Source organism: Hevea brasiliensis, chromosome 9, assembly GCF_030052815.1.
Source record: "Hevea brasiliensis isolate MT/VB/25A 57/8 chromosome 9, ASM3005281v1, whole genome shotgun sequence".
In the NCBI taxonomy this organism is placed as follows: domain Eukaryota; kingdom Viridiplantae; phylum Streptophyta; class Magnoliopsida; order Malpighiales; family Euphorbiaceae; genus Hevea; species Hevea brasiliensis.
In genome coordinates, this window is record NC_079501.1 from 37,485,092 (window position 1) to 37,500,796 (window position 15,705).

Consider the following 15,705-nt stretch of genomic DNA (forward strand, 5'->3'; position numbering starts at 1 on the left):
AAGCACCGAAAGGAGAAAACCAAGTGATAGTTAATCAAGAAATTGGACTTAATTAACTTAGATCTAGAAATAGACTAAGGGTTAAGAGGGTTTTAATAGATTGATTAAAGAACCTAATGGGTCTTGGTTAATTTTAACTCCACGAAAATAGGATTAAGTTAATTAAGGCACTCTTTGTCTCACTCGAAAGAGTTTTCAAAGGATTTTAGAATTAATCTCCTTTAAACCCATAAATTTCATGGATTGGGCTAGCTAGGAAAAATCCCAAAATGACTTAAATATGAACCCTTAACTCCAGAATCATCTTTCATCAATTATTGCTTGGAATTTTACTTTTGAGTGTTTAGTTTAATCTCATTTTATTAATTTTCATTATTATCAATTTCTTTATTTTGCGAATTATTAAATTAGTCATTGTTTAAATTTAGTTTTGCATTTTCATACCTTATGCTTCAAATTCCTAAATTTCTTTTATTAATTTGATTAAAATACAATTTTAACATATTTTATTTTATATCAAAAATTCAATCATTAACACAACTCCTCGTAGGAACAATATCTTTTTCTATACTACTTGAACGACCCGTGCACTTGCGGTTGGGACACATCAAGTTTTTGGCACCATTGCCGGGGAGTTATTTGTTTAAGATTGAATTCTTGATTATTTTAGTTGTTTATAGTTTTATCTTTGTTATCTTTTCATTTTGTGTTTGTTTGTTCTTTTTCAGGTACTTTTAATCTTTTATGAGAAGAGCTAGAAGTACAAGTGACACATCCTTATTGTTCAACCCTGAAATTGAGAAGTTTTGTAAAGCCAACAAGAAAGAAACCAGAAAAAGAAAAGAAGCTTTGAGAGCAGCTAAAATTGAACAAGAAATGGCTGAAGAAAGAGTTGGAATCGGTGGTGATAATGTTGAAAATGATCGAAACAATGAAAATGCAGCTCATGGTGAAGAAGTTGTAAATGCTAATGTGCCTAAGGGAAGTATGATGGATCACACATTTCCTCATTTTGATGATTTAAGAGAGAGTATAGCAAGACCAAGAATTGATGCAAACAGTTATAAGATGGATTTTGGAGTACTACAAATGATTCAGAATTCTCAATTCGGAGGTCATCTTTAAGAAAATCCGCATACTCATCTTAAGAAGTTTGTTATGATCTGTGACATGCAAAAGCAACCAGGAGTATCTGATGATGCAGCAAGGCTAAAATTGTTTCCATTCTCTTTGAAAGATAGAGCATTGGATTGGCTTGATTCTTTACCTCACAACTCAATTACAAATTGGGAGCAGATCACTGATGCATTTCTTGCCCAATACTTTCCACCTGAAAAAACTCAAGAGTTGAGGAATCAAATGATTGCTTTTAGACCAAGAGAAGATGAGACTCTTTATGAGTCATGGATGAGATGGAAGGAATTGGAGAGACAATGTCCACATCATGCCATTCCTAAATGGATGATAAACCAGAATTTTTACACAAATGTCACTCCTGCTATCAGAGGAATCATTGATGCTCAAACTGGAGGGGAATTCATCATTAAGCATGAAGATGAAGCTTATGAGTTATTAGAGAAAATAGCAAAGAACAGTCATCTATGGAGTAGTCCAAGAGGGTCAACTCCAACTCAAAAAAGGCAAGTTCTTTGGAATGTATGAGCTTGATCCATTCAACATGATCAATGCCAAATTTGATGCACTCACTAATGTCCTTGCTAAGAAAATGGAGGATTTAAGTATGCTAGTCAGTTCATCATCATGTTCTGGAAGTTCTCAATAAGTTACTTATGCAGAAGGAACAATGAGCTGTGAAGTAGATTATCCTTCATATGCTTGGAGGAATCATCCCAATTTTTCATGGGAGAATCAGCAAAATCAAGCTTCAACTCAGAACTTTCCACCACAACAACAAGGGCATCAATACCAACAACCTAGGCAACAACCACCTAGTTTTCAGCAAAAGAATGCAAATCCTGCACCTTTACCAAGACAGCAAGAACAAAGTTCCACCACCGAGGCTTTATTACAACAAATTCTTGCTAATCAAACTAAGCGTGATGAAGAGTTGAGAGAGATGAAAGCAAGGCTGGAACAAATGCAAACACACAATAGGATGCTGAAAAATCAGATTGCACAACAAGCATGCTCATCAAGTACCAATTCTATGGGGAAACTTCCTAGTCAAACAAAAAATCCAAGGGAGCAATGTCATGCCATCACACTGAGGAGTGGTAAAATAGTGCATAATGAGAAGAGTGAAAAAGTTGAAAAGAGAGAAAATGAGGAAGATTTTGAGGGAGATGAAAAACAAAAGAATGAAAAAGGGAGTGCAAGAAAAGGTAAAGAGGAGGTTGGAGAGAAAGAAGAGAAATATATACCTCCAAAGCCTTACAAGCCACAGCTTCCCTTTCCACAGAGATTTCAAAAAGCCAAGCTTGATAAGTAATTTGGGAAGTTCTTAGAGGTTTTGAAGAAGCTATATATAAATGTGCCTTTTATCGATGCTCTTTCCCAAATGCCTTCTTATGCTAAGTTTTTGAAAGAAATTCTCTCAAACAAAAGAAGACTTGAAGATTATGAGACTGTAGCCTTAACTGAGGAATGCAGTGCTATCCTCCAAAGGAAACTTCCTCCAAAGCTCAAGGATCCAGGGAGTTTTTCAATTCCATGCCACATTGGGGAATCATGTTCTGTAAAAGCTTTATGTGATTTAGGGGCTAGTGTAAGCCTTATGCCCCTCTCCATCTATGAGAAGCTTAACATGGGAGATCTTAAGCCAACCCACATTTCTCTTGATTGCGAATGCAGATCAATTAAATATCCAGAAGGGATCTTGGAAAATATACCACTGAAGGTTGGAAAATTTTACATCCCAGTTGACTTTGTCATTTTGGACATGGAAGAGGATTCTCATATGCCAATCATTTTGGGGAGGCCTTTCCTGGCTACAGCTGGTGCTTTGATTGACGTGAAAGGTGAAAAGCTTACTCTCAAAGTCGGAGAGGATCATTTAGTCTTCAACATTGGCAATGATAAGAAGAAGCAACATGAAGATGTAGACTCTTGTTTGAGAATTGATATAGTTGATGAGTTAGTAAGAGAGCACTTTAGAAAGAGCTATCCGAAGGCTTCTCTTGAAAGTTGTCTTATCCATAAAGGGAGTATCAATGATGAAAATCCAAAAGAGGCTGCATTTGCACAACATTTGAATAGTAATCCACCTTGTCCTATGGCACTAATCTTTCAAGTTGAGCAAGTGGAGAAAAGTGAAGTAAAGCAACCATCTCTCAAAGAAAAAGATGCACCAAAGGTTGTCAAGAAAGAAATGGTCGGATTTTTAGACAAATCAACAAGGATCTTCTCATGTGATGGAAAGAAAATGAAGTATAGATTCATTGAAGCACCTATTGGCAACAGAGGCAATAAATTCCAATTTCAGCCACCATGAAAAATGAAAAGAGTCCAGCTAAGGACTATAAATTAGCGCTCTTGGGAGGCCCTCCAAGTTCTTTTATTTTACTTTTATTGATTTACTTTTATTTACATAGCTTTTGTTTTTATCTTAAATCTCCCCAAATTCAATTTTTGACATTGTTGAATCTTGTCCCTTGTAGATGTATTTCAATGGAGGAAGGCTGGTGAACTGCTGGAGTGATTCTTAACCTGAAAATTTTGTCCTTAAACTCTCCCAAAATTGATTGATTTTTGCTGCATAACCTGTGCAGGTCTGCTACTTGGTTTATGCAGAGAGAAAAAAAAATGACATTCTGCAGCAAAGAGGGGGTCTGCAGCAGATAACTTATGTTCTTGGTGAGGTTGGGTGTGTAATTTTTAAGTATTTGTGCTTATCATGTTTATGTGGTGGTAAGGTGGTCATTTTTGTAGTTTTGAGCTTAATTGGATTGTGAGATTCAAGGTGGATATGCTGCATTTTCTTGGCATAACTTGGGGAGTCATTTCTCATTTGTGGAAAAATGCAACTTTATGCAGATTTTATTAAGTTTTAATGTGTTAAATGTTGATTTACAGGATTTGAGTCAAAATGGCATGGTTCACAAAGGTCTTTTATGCAGGATCCATTTCTACAAGCTTGTGTGATGAAATTTTGATGGACTTTGTATATATTGATGTGTTTTTGGTGAAAATTTCTCATGGTTTATGCTTCATAGAATTATATTTCTTCATTCTGGGGTATTTTGCACACTTGCAAATCATTTTTAATTGTTCTCTCCATCTTGTTGAATTGTGCATAAGTAACTGCATAGCTTATGCAATCCTGCCTAACCACAATTCTTGCCATTTTCACCCCTGTTGCAAACTGCATAAGGAGAGTGCATAGCTTATGCAACTCTGCATAGCCACATTTTTGTCAAATTTCATACCTACCGAAACTTGCATAAGCAGGGTGCATAACTTATGCACTTCTGCATGACTTCAAATCCTGCATTTTCTCTCTCCACCAAAATCTGCATAAGGGGAGTGCATAACTTATGCACTACCGCATGACCGAACTCTCCAAAAATAAAAATCTGCCGAGAGGTGCATAAGCAGGGTGCATAACTTATGCACTTCTGCATGACTTCAAATCTTGCATTTTCTCTCTCTGCCGAAATCTGCATAAGGAGAGCGCATAGCTTATGCACTTTCGCATGATCAAAAACTCTGAATTCCAAAACTTGCCGAAATCTGCATAAGGAGAGTGCATGACTTATGCACTTCTGCATAATCACCAACCCCAAATTTCAAAACTTGCCAAGAGGTGCATAAGGAGAGTGCATAACTTATGCACTTCCGCATAACCACTCTCCCTGAAAATTAAAACCTGCTGAGAGGTGCATGAGCAGGGTGCATGACTTATGCACTTCTGCATGACCACACTCCCCAAAAGCCAAAACCTACCAAGACCTGCATAAGGACAGTGCATAGCTTATGCACTTCTGCATGACCACACTCCCCAAAAGCCAAAACCTATCGAGACTTGCATAAGGAGAGTGCATGACTTATGCACTTCCGCATGACCTATTTCTCTGAAATCCAAAACAAGCCGAAACTTGCATAAGTTAGCGCATAAGCTATGCACTCTTGCATAATCAGTTTTTCACACTTTTTTATCACCCACCGAAATATGCATAAGAGAGTGCATAAGTTATGCACACTCACTTTTCACTTATGCAGCCTTAACACATGCCCTGTTCAAATCAAAATTTGTTTTCGGCACCATTTTCCCACCTCCAGCTCCCGATATTCCTGTTCACTCCTTTTTCCCCCCACGTCAATTTGCAGCACTTTATAACACTCATGCAGAACCGCACAGCTTATGCACCCTCCTTATGCACCTGTTCTGGACAGCACTTTATTCTGCATAACCTGTGCAGCTTCTTATGCATCCCCATTATCTCTTGAATTCTCATCTTCTCTAAACCAGGTAACTCTTTCTTTTTGCTCTTAAATTTCACAATTCCTGGTAATTATTATTTGCATTGAGTTTTGATAATGCACTGCTTGAGACATTGAGGACAATGTCTAATTTTGAGTTTGGGGGTGCATATTTTGATTTTTGCTACATTTTTCATACATTCTTCACATTTTGAGTATAGGAGCATCTCATCCCATTCTATTTACATATATTGTAAATATTTTACATATACATCCATACATACATATACATAACACATTTACACACACATTATACATCACTTAGAAATTGTACACATTGCACACAGATAGACAAATAGATCTCCTCCATTTAGTTAATGCATTGCTCATTTTTAGGAATCATGCATCATGCATTAAAATCTTTTGCCAAATCCCTTGAGCATTGAAAAGTTACCTATGAGAGTGATTTGACTTACCTTTAGTTGGGTTTGTGCATTGAAAGTTTCCTAAGAGGTGCAAGGTTTTGAAGTGTCTATCCCTTGCCTATATCTTCTTAGCCAAAAAGCCACCCAACTAGTCCTTTAGAGATTGGAATGTTTAGAGGGAGTTATTGGATATAAGGTAGTCAAATGATGTCTCACCAATCCTAGAACAAATTTTCTAAACCTTTCAAGGCGAAATACCAGCTTGTACTTGAAAAGAGAGATGATTAGGCATTCTTTGATTTTAAACCTTCTCATTTTAAACCTTTGGCCCTTTTCCTAATTAAAATTGACCCTTGCAAACCCCTTTGAGCCTTTTTTTTATCCCTAATTTTTCTTGAAATCCTTATTGTTACCTAGCCAATGAACCAAACACTCCAACCCTTTTCATGAGAATAATTATTTATAACATTAGGTACATATTCAAAAAAAAAATAAAAATAATAATGAGTTTAAAAAAAAAAAGAGAAAAGAAAAAAATGCAATAAAAGGGAGAAGAAATGCTTGTCACCTTGTAAAAGTGCTAGTATATGTGATTTTCACCATTGTCATTCAAAATGAAAGAAATCCACCCAAAGTATTAAAAGAAATGAGTTTGGGGGTGGCAAATTTTAGGGACAATCATCAAAAGAAAATGCAAAATACAAGTTTAAAGAATCAAAATGTCCCTCCATTTTTATGTGTTTTGTAAACTATGCTAGCACTTGACAATTCTCATTGTGTATTTCTCTCCTCCATATATAAAAAAAAAAAGAGAAAAAGAAAAAAATATAATAAAATAAGAAGTGTACCTTATGTTGTCAAAATTGAAAATATTCTCATGCTTTGAATCCTTTTTACCCATTTTTCTTCTTAGCCTCATTTTTGAACCCCATGGCCCCATTACATCCCTAAAAAGACCTTTGATCTCTTGATAGTACTTGCTACATTAGTGGAGATAGGAATAGGGAATTTGCCTATGGGATTGGAAAATTATCTATTCATTCATTTAATTCCATCATTCTATATAGAGACACTTTGGTTATTGATTGTCCTAGAATTCCTTTTGAGCATGACTCTCTCTTTTGATTGGTTGGTTTGGGGATTTTGAATGATAATTTACTTGATGGCTAAGCGGTGAAAGCTTGGATAAGCATTAGATTCTTTGCATTTTGAAGGATGGGTATATGGATTGCTGGTATGGCTAAAGGTGTGTTAAGTTACTTTAATAGGTGATTTTCATAGCTCTTTGGATAAGGCACCCCTAAAAATTTTTGCATCATATTTTAAAGTTTGCTTGAGGACAAGCAAAAGCTTGAGTCTGGGGGTATTTGATGCATACATTTTGCATAGTCATTTAGGTCTAATTTCATAGCTATTTTATTTTATTATTAGTCATTTTTAGCTAATTTCATTAGTTATTTAGTTAGTTTTTCATAATTGTCAATTTTGGATTAATTTGTAATTTTTACTTTGTTTTGTAGGAAAAATGGTGTTTTTGAAGGACTGAAGAGAAATTTTGCCATTGAGGAGTGACTTCTACAGCCAAAGATGTCAAAAACAAGTTTTCAAGCTGAAATATGCATTGACCAAATTGTGCATAACTTGCCGCATAAGCTATGCAGATCTGCATAAGGAGGAAAATCACTGTTCCAATACCTGCCGAATGGTGCATAAGGAGAGTGCATGGCTTATGCAGATTCACGCCTCCCTTATGCAATCTCACGGAATTGTGCATAACCTATGCACCAAGTCATGCAGTTTCGCATAAGTGAACCAGAACCAGCCGAAAACTGCATAAGGGACTGCATAACTTATGCAGTCCACTTATGCAGTTCCACAAAGGTTTCATTAATGAGCTGGCAGAAGATTCCCTCAGAAAATTCCTCCTAAAACACACCATTTTAGGGCTCCATGTCAGAAAATGCTATAAATAGCCTTATTTCCCATTTTAGGGGGAAGGAAGAAGAGGAGCAGAAAAAAAGGAAAGGAGGAGGAGCAAAAGGGCAGCTGAAGAGTCACAAATCTCTCCCACACCATTTCCAATCAGATTTGGAGATTTCTTTCCTTTCTTACATTTTTCCTACATTTCTAGTGTTTAGTTTCTTGTTTCCTAGCTTAGATTAAAGCTTTATTTCCATACAAACTAAGGATATCTTGTAAACATTAAGGATAGTGAGTAGTTTTACTTTGATTATAGAGTAAATGATGTAATATTTAGTTATTTTTGTGGATTTGAACTGGGTTAGTCCCAATTTAATGAATTTATGAGGTTTAATCCATTTCTTGTGTGCTTATTCACATGCTTAATGAAGGGCCCCATTAAGTTATGTTCTTAATCTTTGGTTGAAGCACCGAAAGGAGAAAACCAAGTGATAGTTAATCAAGAAATTGGACTTAATTAACTTAGATCTAGAAATAGACTAAGGGTTAAGAGGGTTTTAATAGATTGATTAAAGAACCTAATGGGTCTTGGTTAATTTTAACTCCACGAAAGTAGGATTAAGTTAATTAAGGCACTCTTTGTCTCACTCGAAAGAGTTTTCAAAGGATTTTAGAATTAATCTCCTTTAAACCCATAAATTTCATGGATTGGGCTAGCTAGGAAAAATCCCAAAATGACTTAAATATGAACCCTTAACTCCAGAATCGTCTTTCATCAATTATTGCTTGGAATTTTACTTTTGAGTGTTTAGTTTAATCTCATTTTATTAATTTTCATTATTATCAATTTCTTTATTTTGTGAATTATTAAATTAGTCATTGTTTAAATTTAGTTTTGCATTTTCATACCTTATGCTTCAAATTCCTAAATTTTTTTTATTAATTTGATTAAAATACAATTTTAACATATTTTATTTTATATCAAAAATTTAATCATTAACACAACTCCTCGTGGGAACGATATCTTTTTATATACTACTTGAACGACCCGTGCACTTGCTGTTGGGACACATCATTATAGTATGTATGAATTTAGCTTTGTGAAATGGTATTTCCACAAGTATTAAGCATTGTTATGGATTTAATAAATTATGTTTTGGAAAATTGTGATAGAACATGTTTTGAATTGTGATGGTAATTTTCATGGAAAATGCAAATTTATGATTTGAATTGTGATGAGCATAAAAATTATTGGATATTAGAATTGACTTTGAATCAAATTATATTGTGATTTATGCTCACTAAAAGGATTGTGATATTGTTTTATATCTCACTATAGATGCTTGACTAGGTTATTACCCGTCTCTCTCATTTGTTGAGAAGACAATGGAGTTAGTTGTGTTTTGATTACCATGGTACGTGCACAGGCTTAGATTTTCCTCTGATTTGAGGTTAGATCTAAGTTTATTTTATCGTTATGGCCCTTGCGGAAGATTCATTATTGTGATGGTACTGTGCACGATGATTCGACCTCCCCAACCATAGAGAGTTAGAATCACATCGAATATGGCCCTTTCGGATTAGTCTTGCATAGTTAGTGAGATAAAGAATGATTTTTGAGATACAACATGATTTTTGAGACACAGAATGTTTTTGAACAGTAAAGAATTATGATTTCAATTATGATTTATGTATAATTAATTTTGTTGGAACTACCTTAAATGGTTAGTCATGATTTGATAAATTGAATTTCGTGATCAAAGTCATTTTATACAAATGATTTACATTATTGGCAACGAATATTTTGAGTTTTGGAATTTGATGAGTATTCAGATTTCCAAATTATTTACTGTAAATTTTGTCAATGTATATTGTACTATGTTTTAAATTATAGTTGTGCACCACTGAGTTCACCACTCAGCGATAGCTTTGTATGCTGTCGCAAGTAAAAAGAGCATAGAGCAGTAAGTTTCTTTGAAGACACTTTCAGATCAGTTCCAGGTATATTATAGGTATACCCATGTACATAGGTTTTGATGTATGCATGTAATAATATGTATGTAAATTATTTGAGCAGTTGTACAAAAACTCTTGTAAAATATTTTGGTATGTAATTAAATGTAAATTATTGTAAATGTAAGTTTGGGATTTCATTTATCTGAATAGTTTTTGTAATATTAATTTTGAGTCTTGTAATCAATGAAATGTTTCTTTTATGAGGAGATTAATTTGATTATTGAGATTTGAATTATAAGTTTAAATGAAGTTATTGAAGTTGTATTTGAGAAAACATATTGGGAGCATTTTCTTTTGCAAGATTGAAAAACTGTTTTCTCAAAATACAACCGGCACTTTGCCGAAATTTTAAAAAAATTTTATAACACCAGATTTTAATCGATGATTTAAATTTCACAAAAAATTATTTTTAAAATCCCTTGTAGTATATCTAATGGGTTATCGGTAGGCGAAGTACGGTAATTCATTAGGTGTACTACGGGATCATGTTACATCTTACGGGGGAGTAGGGTGTGACATGTAAATAGTGCTCACCATTGTAAAAAGAAGTAAGAAAAGGTTTAAAATCCCTTGTAGTGTATTTAATGGGTTATCAGTAGACAAAGTTGATAATTCATTAGGTATACTACGGGATCATGTTATGCCTTACGAATGGGTAGGGTGTGACATTGAGGGAATTAAAAGTGTAATTAAGCTTAATTTAGTGTTTAGATAGTGTTTATACACTTTAATTGCAAGAATTTAATCAAGTAGAAAAATTAGGGTTCTTGACCCTTAGGGTTTGGGGGAAAAAATTGAGAATTTGGTAAATAGATTTACTTTGACCTAAGTGAGGTTTAAAATGGTTAAATGTTGTAATTTAGAATGTGTTGAATGGTGAGAAGTTAAGTCAAATTCGGATTGGTGAGGGGTCACTACTGGACAGCCTGACCTAGGTCCATTTCAGGGACTAAAACTAAAATTTTACCAATCCAATTAGTGTGAAGCCAATTGGGAATAAAATTAGACACATAAAGACACAATTTTCATTTAGAAACCATGCCTAGAAAATGACATTTAGATAGTGAACAATTAGGTCAAATCTGGGTAATGTGCACTGCCACTGTACAAAAATAACCAAATAAACAGTGTTTGTTCATTTGGCCATAACTTGGCCTAGGCAGGTCCAAATGACCTTATTTTTGTGGCATTGGAAAGGCATGACATAACACTACAACTTTCATGCAGAACACCAACCCAAATTTAGTTGTCCAAAACTGCCAGAACCTAAACAAGCCCAAAAATTATGGGTAACACCAATCTTGCCAGCCGTAGTAAAATGACCATATATTGGCCTAAAAAAACTCCAAATGGAGTGATTCAAAAAGGGAATTAAAGATAACACAATAAGGAATAACTTTGATGAAGGAGACTTACTTAGCCAAATTTCCACAGCAACCAAACCAATGGAACAATGCAAAATAATGGATCAAAACTGAAAAATGGCAATTTCTCTTAGGAGAGTTAGAAATTGAAATAGCAACCAAGACCAAAAAATTTGACACTCAAAATGTGGTATGTGGGTATAATTGGAATTCACATACCTATTAAGCATGAGAAAATCAATATTTTGACTTGAATAGTACGATGAATAGTAACCCCAAAATGCAAATTTCAAAGAACGTTAATTTAAGCATGTTAGGGCTAGAATTTAGTAGACTTGAATTACTTATTGGATTTATTATAAGTTATGATACTAAAACACTATAAATTGCGTATTTCAGTTAAAAAAAAGACTGGAAAGGGATCTTTAAGGAAAAACCGAAATTTGGAGTAAACTAGTTAACAAAGAGGTTTGTGCACAACTAGTGTTTTTATTGGTTATATTTCTTCATATGTCTTTTGACTAAATAATTTCATTTCTTATTGTATTATGTTTATCAAATATTGAATTTATCTCAACAATTATTGAAATGTGTTATGGTATGAATAAGTTTAGTTTTAGAAAATGAAATTAGTTATGATTTTATTTTGTCATGAATTGAATAAAGTTAGCTTTGGAAAAATTTCGATTGAAACATACTTGATATGGGAATGGATAAAATTTGTTTTGAATTGTGATGAGCATAAAAATTTTTGGATATTGGAATTGATATTGAATTACATTGTGTTGTGATTTATGCTCACAAAAAGGATAAAGAGATTGATGATATTGTTTTATATCTCACTATAGATGCTTGACTAGGTTATTACCCGTCTCTCTCATTTGTTGAGGAGACATTGGAGTTAGCTTTGTTTTGTTTTGAATACCATGGTAAGTGCACAGGCTTAGATTCTCCTCTTATTAGAGGTTAGATCTAAGTTTTTCATTGGCTCTTTTGGAAGTTGCATTATTGTGGTGTGTACTGTGCACGATGATTTGACCTCTCCGACCATAGGGAGTTAGAATCCTGATTTGACCTCCCTGAACATAGGGAGTTAGAATCACTCCGAAGATGGCCCTTATGGATTAGTCTTGCATACTTAGTGAGATAAAGAATGAGTTTTGAACAGTAACAATTATGATTTCAAATGGGATTTATGCATAATTGATTTTATTGGAATTAATATTTGTTTCCATAAATTACTAGAATTACTTTAAATGTTCGGTTATGATTTGATAAATTGAAATTCTTGAGTAGAGTCATTTTAACAAATGATTTATTTTATTGGCAACGAATATTTTGATTTTTGGAATTTTGATTGAATTTCAAGATTTTCCAAATTCTTTGCTAAAATTTTGGTAAGGTATTGTATACTATATTTTAAATCATGGTTGTGTACTACTGAGTTCACCACTCAGCGATAGCTTTGTATGCTATCACAGGTGAAAGTAAAGATAGAGCAGCCGAGTGAGATTTCCGGTAGCTGCGCCTTGAAAACTTATTGTGATTAACTTCGGGTATATTAAAGGTATACCCTTGTACATTAGATTTTGATGTATGCATGTAATTATATATATGTAAATTGGTTGAGCAGTTGTACAAGAACTTTTTTAATATTATTTTGGGTATGTAATTAAAATGCAAATTATTGTAATATTCAAATTTATTTCTGAGTTTTGTAATCAATGTAAATAATTAAATTTTTATATTTTGTGAATGAAAATTTTTTTTTTTTTGAAATGAGATGCTTCGAATTGCGGTTGATTTTGAGTTGAGCTTCTTGTCTGAGATTGTGAGATTAAATGGATTTGTATTGGAGTTATGGTTGAGTAAAAATATAGGAAATGTGTTTCTTTTCAGGTTTTGAAGAACTGTTTTCTTAAAATACAGCCGGTATTCTGCCGAAATTTTTATAAAAATTGTGATAGTTTTAAATATCCAAAAATTTGATTTGTGACTTAATGTCAATTAAAAGTTTTAATATTTGTGAAAAAAATTTACCCACCAACTTAAATATGTATAGAAATTATTTTAAAATCCCCTGTAATATATTTAATGGGTTATCGGTAGGCGAGTATGGTAATTCGTTAGGTGTACTATGGGATTATGTTATGCCTTACAGAGGAGTAGGGTGTGACATGTTTAGTGGTATCAGAGCAATGGTTTTAAAGTAAATTTTAAACTGTGAATTTGAAATATTTTGTTGAAAATTACAACTACTCAAATGTTTGATACATATAGTACATTTGCATCATAAATATGAACTGATGGAGAGAAACCTCCTTATATAGGTTGTCTCAGGAAAAGAAGATTTTGTGAATATAATGGAAGAGAGAGATAAATCAGTAGAACAACTAGTTGCAGTTAAGCACAAAGAGAGGCCTCAGCTCCTCAGAGTGTTGAAAATCCGACTGTACCAGTTCCACCGGTACAAATTACTGCACAAATGGCCCAACAAATGGCCACTTTCTTTCAATAAGTGGCTGATAGTCTGTCAGCTCAAGCCCAAGTACAGACCCAACCCCCACAAGGGCAATATGAAATAGAGAAGAGTGAGAAACTTGGTGGTCACAGCTCAAATAGTAATTTGGGGAAGAGAAAAGAATTTGAGGAACCCCGAGCACAGGGATATGATAGAGGCAGATCATCAGAACATAAGCCACCAAGGTCCAGTCGTCGAACAATTAGAAGCTCATATCCTCCTCTCATCTGCAACTCTTATGACAAACTACATGGGGGCATTTGTCATAAAGTCACTAGAGCTTGCTACAATTGTGGAAAGCTTGGACACTTTGCTGGAGATTATACTAAAGAACCTCGATCTGCTCTCCAAAGTTCACAGACAGTCAGTAGAGGGTGAGATAGAAATAGAGTTGGTGGTACTCCTTGCAATCTAAGCACAATGAATCAACCTGTACAGAGTAGTGAACCAGCCAGGGTGTACTCCAGGCACCAGGGGGAAAGAGCAGAAACTTCGGATGTAACTGCTGGTAAGTTCTTAATTTTTGGAAGAAACTTTCAATTGTTGATGAGCCACTTCAAGTTCTGCATGCAATAAATGCCAAGGCCCTATATATATGCTGATGGATTTTTCTTCGCCTACTCACAACTTTCTTTCTCTGGTGAATCTTCAATGTTTTATTTCCCATTTCTTGGCTTTTCCAATAAGAATTCTTCTCACAACAACCACTTTAATCTTTTTCTAAATGTTTCCTTTGTTCATTTCCTGAAAATGAGCAATTCCAGTGATTAGAGATTTATAAGGGCATCATCTGATAATGGTGAGAGAACTGGGCTAACTACTGCACCGATCTCGGATCCGCTCATCAGTATGGCTTGCAAACCGATCTCTGACAAGAGGACCGCTGATTTCAATCTTAATATCGGTGATCACCTCTTGAAGTTTATTTGGCTCCTCACCATCTTGGGGGTCCTGATCGCAGCTCGGTTCTGGTCGATGGCATTGACAATGACACCGCTCAATATCATAAGAGTCTTAGTCACCCCATCTGAGCTATACATCTGTCCAATATTTTTTACTGGCTTTCTGATCAAACACATCTTTTGATTCAGCCATAAAACTAGGCTTTGACACAGGCCTATTGTGTGTCGCTTTGGGTTTGGGAGTAGTCTAAGTTAGGTAGAATGTAGTGTAAGGATATTTGTAATTGCTGATATTGAGAGATCGTCCAAATGATACAATCTAACCTTTTAAAAATGAAATGAAATCTATTATTGAAATTTGGATATGCTTATTCAATTTTTATTAATGCATTAGTTATTATTTCGATCTCTGATAAATGTGCTCGATCTGATCTCTAGATGAATCGCCATTTTGCCGATCTCTTGGCTCGGAACCCTGTTCGATCTGATGATCTTCGCTAACCGATCTCATTTGTCCAACCTTTTATTATGTTTTTAGAATCTTCTTTTGACGTGTCATTGAAATGGCACAGTTACGCTAACCGATGCGTCCCTTGGGACTTCGTGAACATTTAATGCTCAGGCAGGTATAAATAGGGAAAGGGTTAGCCATTTGCTCTCTTATGTCATTTTCATACTTTCTTTTAGTGACTTCAACGTTCTCCCTTGTTTTATAGAGTTTTCTGGCACTGATTTATACTCTGGTAAGGGCTTTAATCTTTTTCCGATCAATTTTATCTTTCACCATTGAAAATGAGCGGTATCGACGGTCAGAGAGCTGCTAGTCCTCCTTCTGTTCACATTTCATGGACATTGGACGAAGGTGAGGTTGTCACACCTTACCCCTTTGTAAGGCATAACATGATCCCGTAGAATACCTAATGAACTACCGAACTTCACCTACCGATAACTCATTAAGTACCCTACAAGGGATTTTAAAACCATTTTCTTACTTTTTGGAAGTGGTGAGCATTTTCTAATAGGTATTAAAAATTTAATTTAATAAATAGTTAAAATTTTTGTCCCTTTTTATTTTTTTGCAAATTTTAAAAAAATTTCGGCAGAGTGTCATCTGTATTTTGAGAAAACAGTTCTTCAAAAACCTGTAAAAACACTTCTAATAATTATTTTCATAACTC

At 34.5% G+C, this 15,705-nt stretch overlaps 1 non-coding gene across 1 annotated transcript; it reads right to left on the bottom strand.

Annotated features, from left to right (window-relative positions):
- Positions 1-1,343: 1,343 nt before the first annotated feature.
- LOC131183627 (small nucleolar RNA R71) lies at positions 1,344-1,451 on the bottom strand. Its single transcript, XR_009151667.1, has one exon. It is a non-coding gene; the product is annotated as a small nucleolar RNA R71 (small nucleolar RNA).
- Between the last annotated feature and the right edge of the window lie 14,254 nt (positions 1,452-15,705).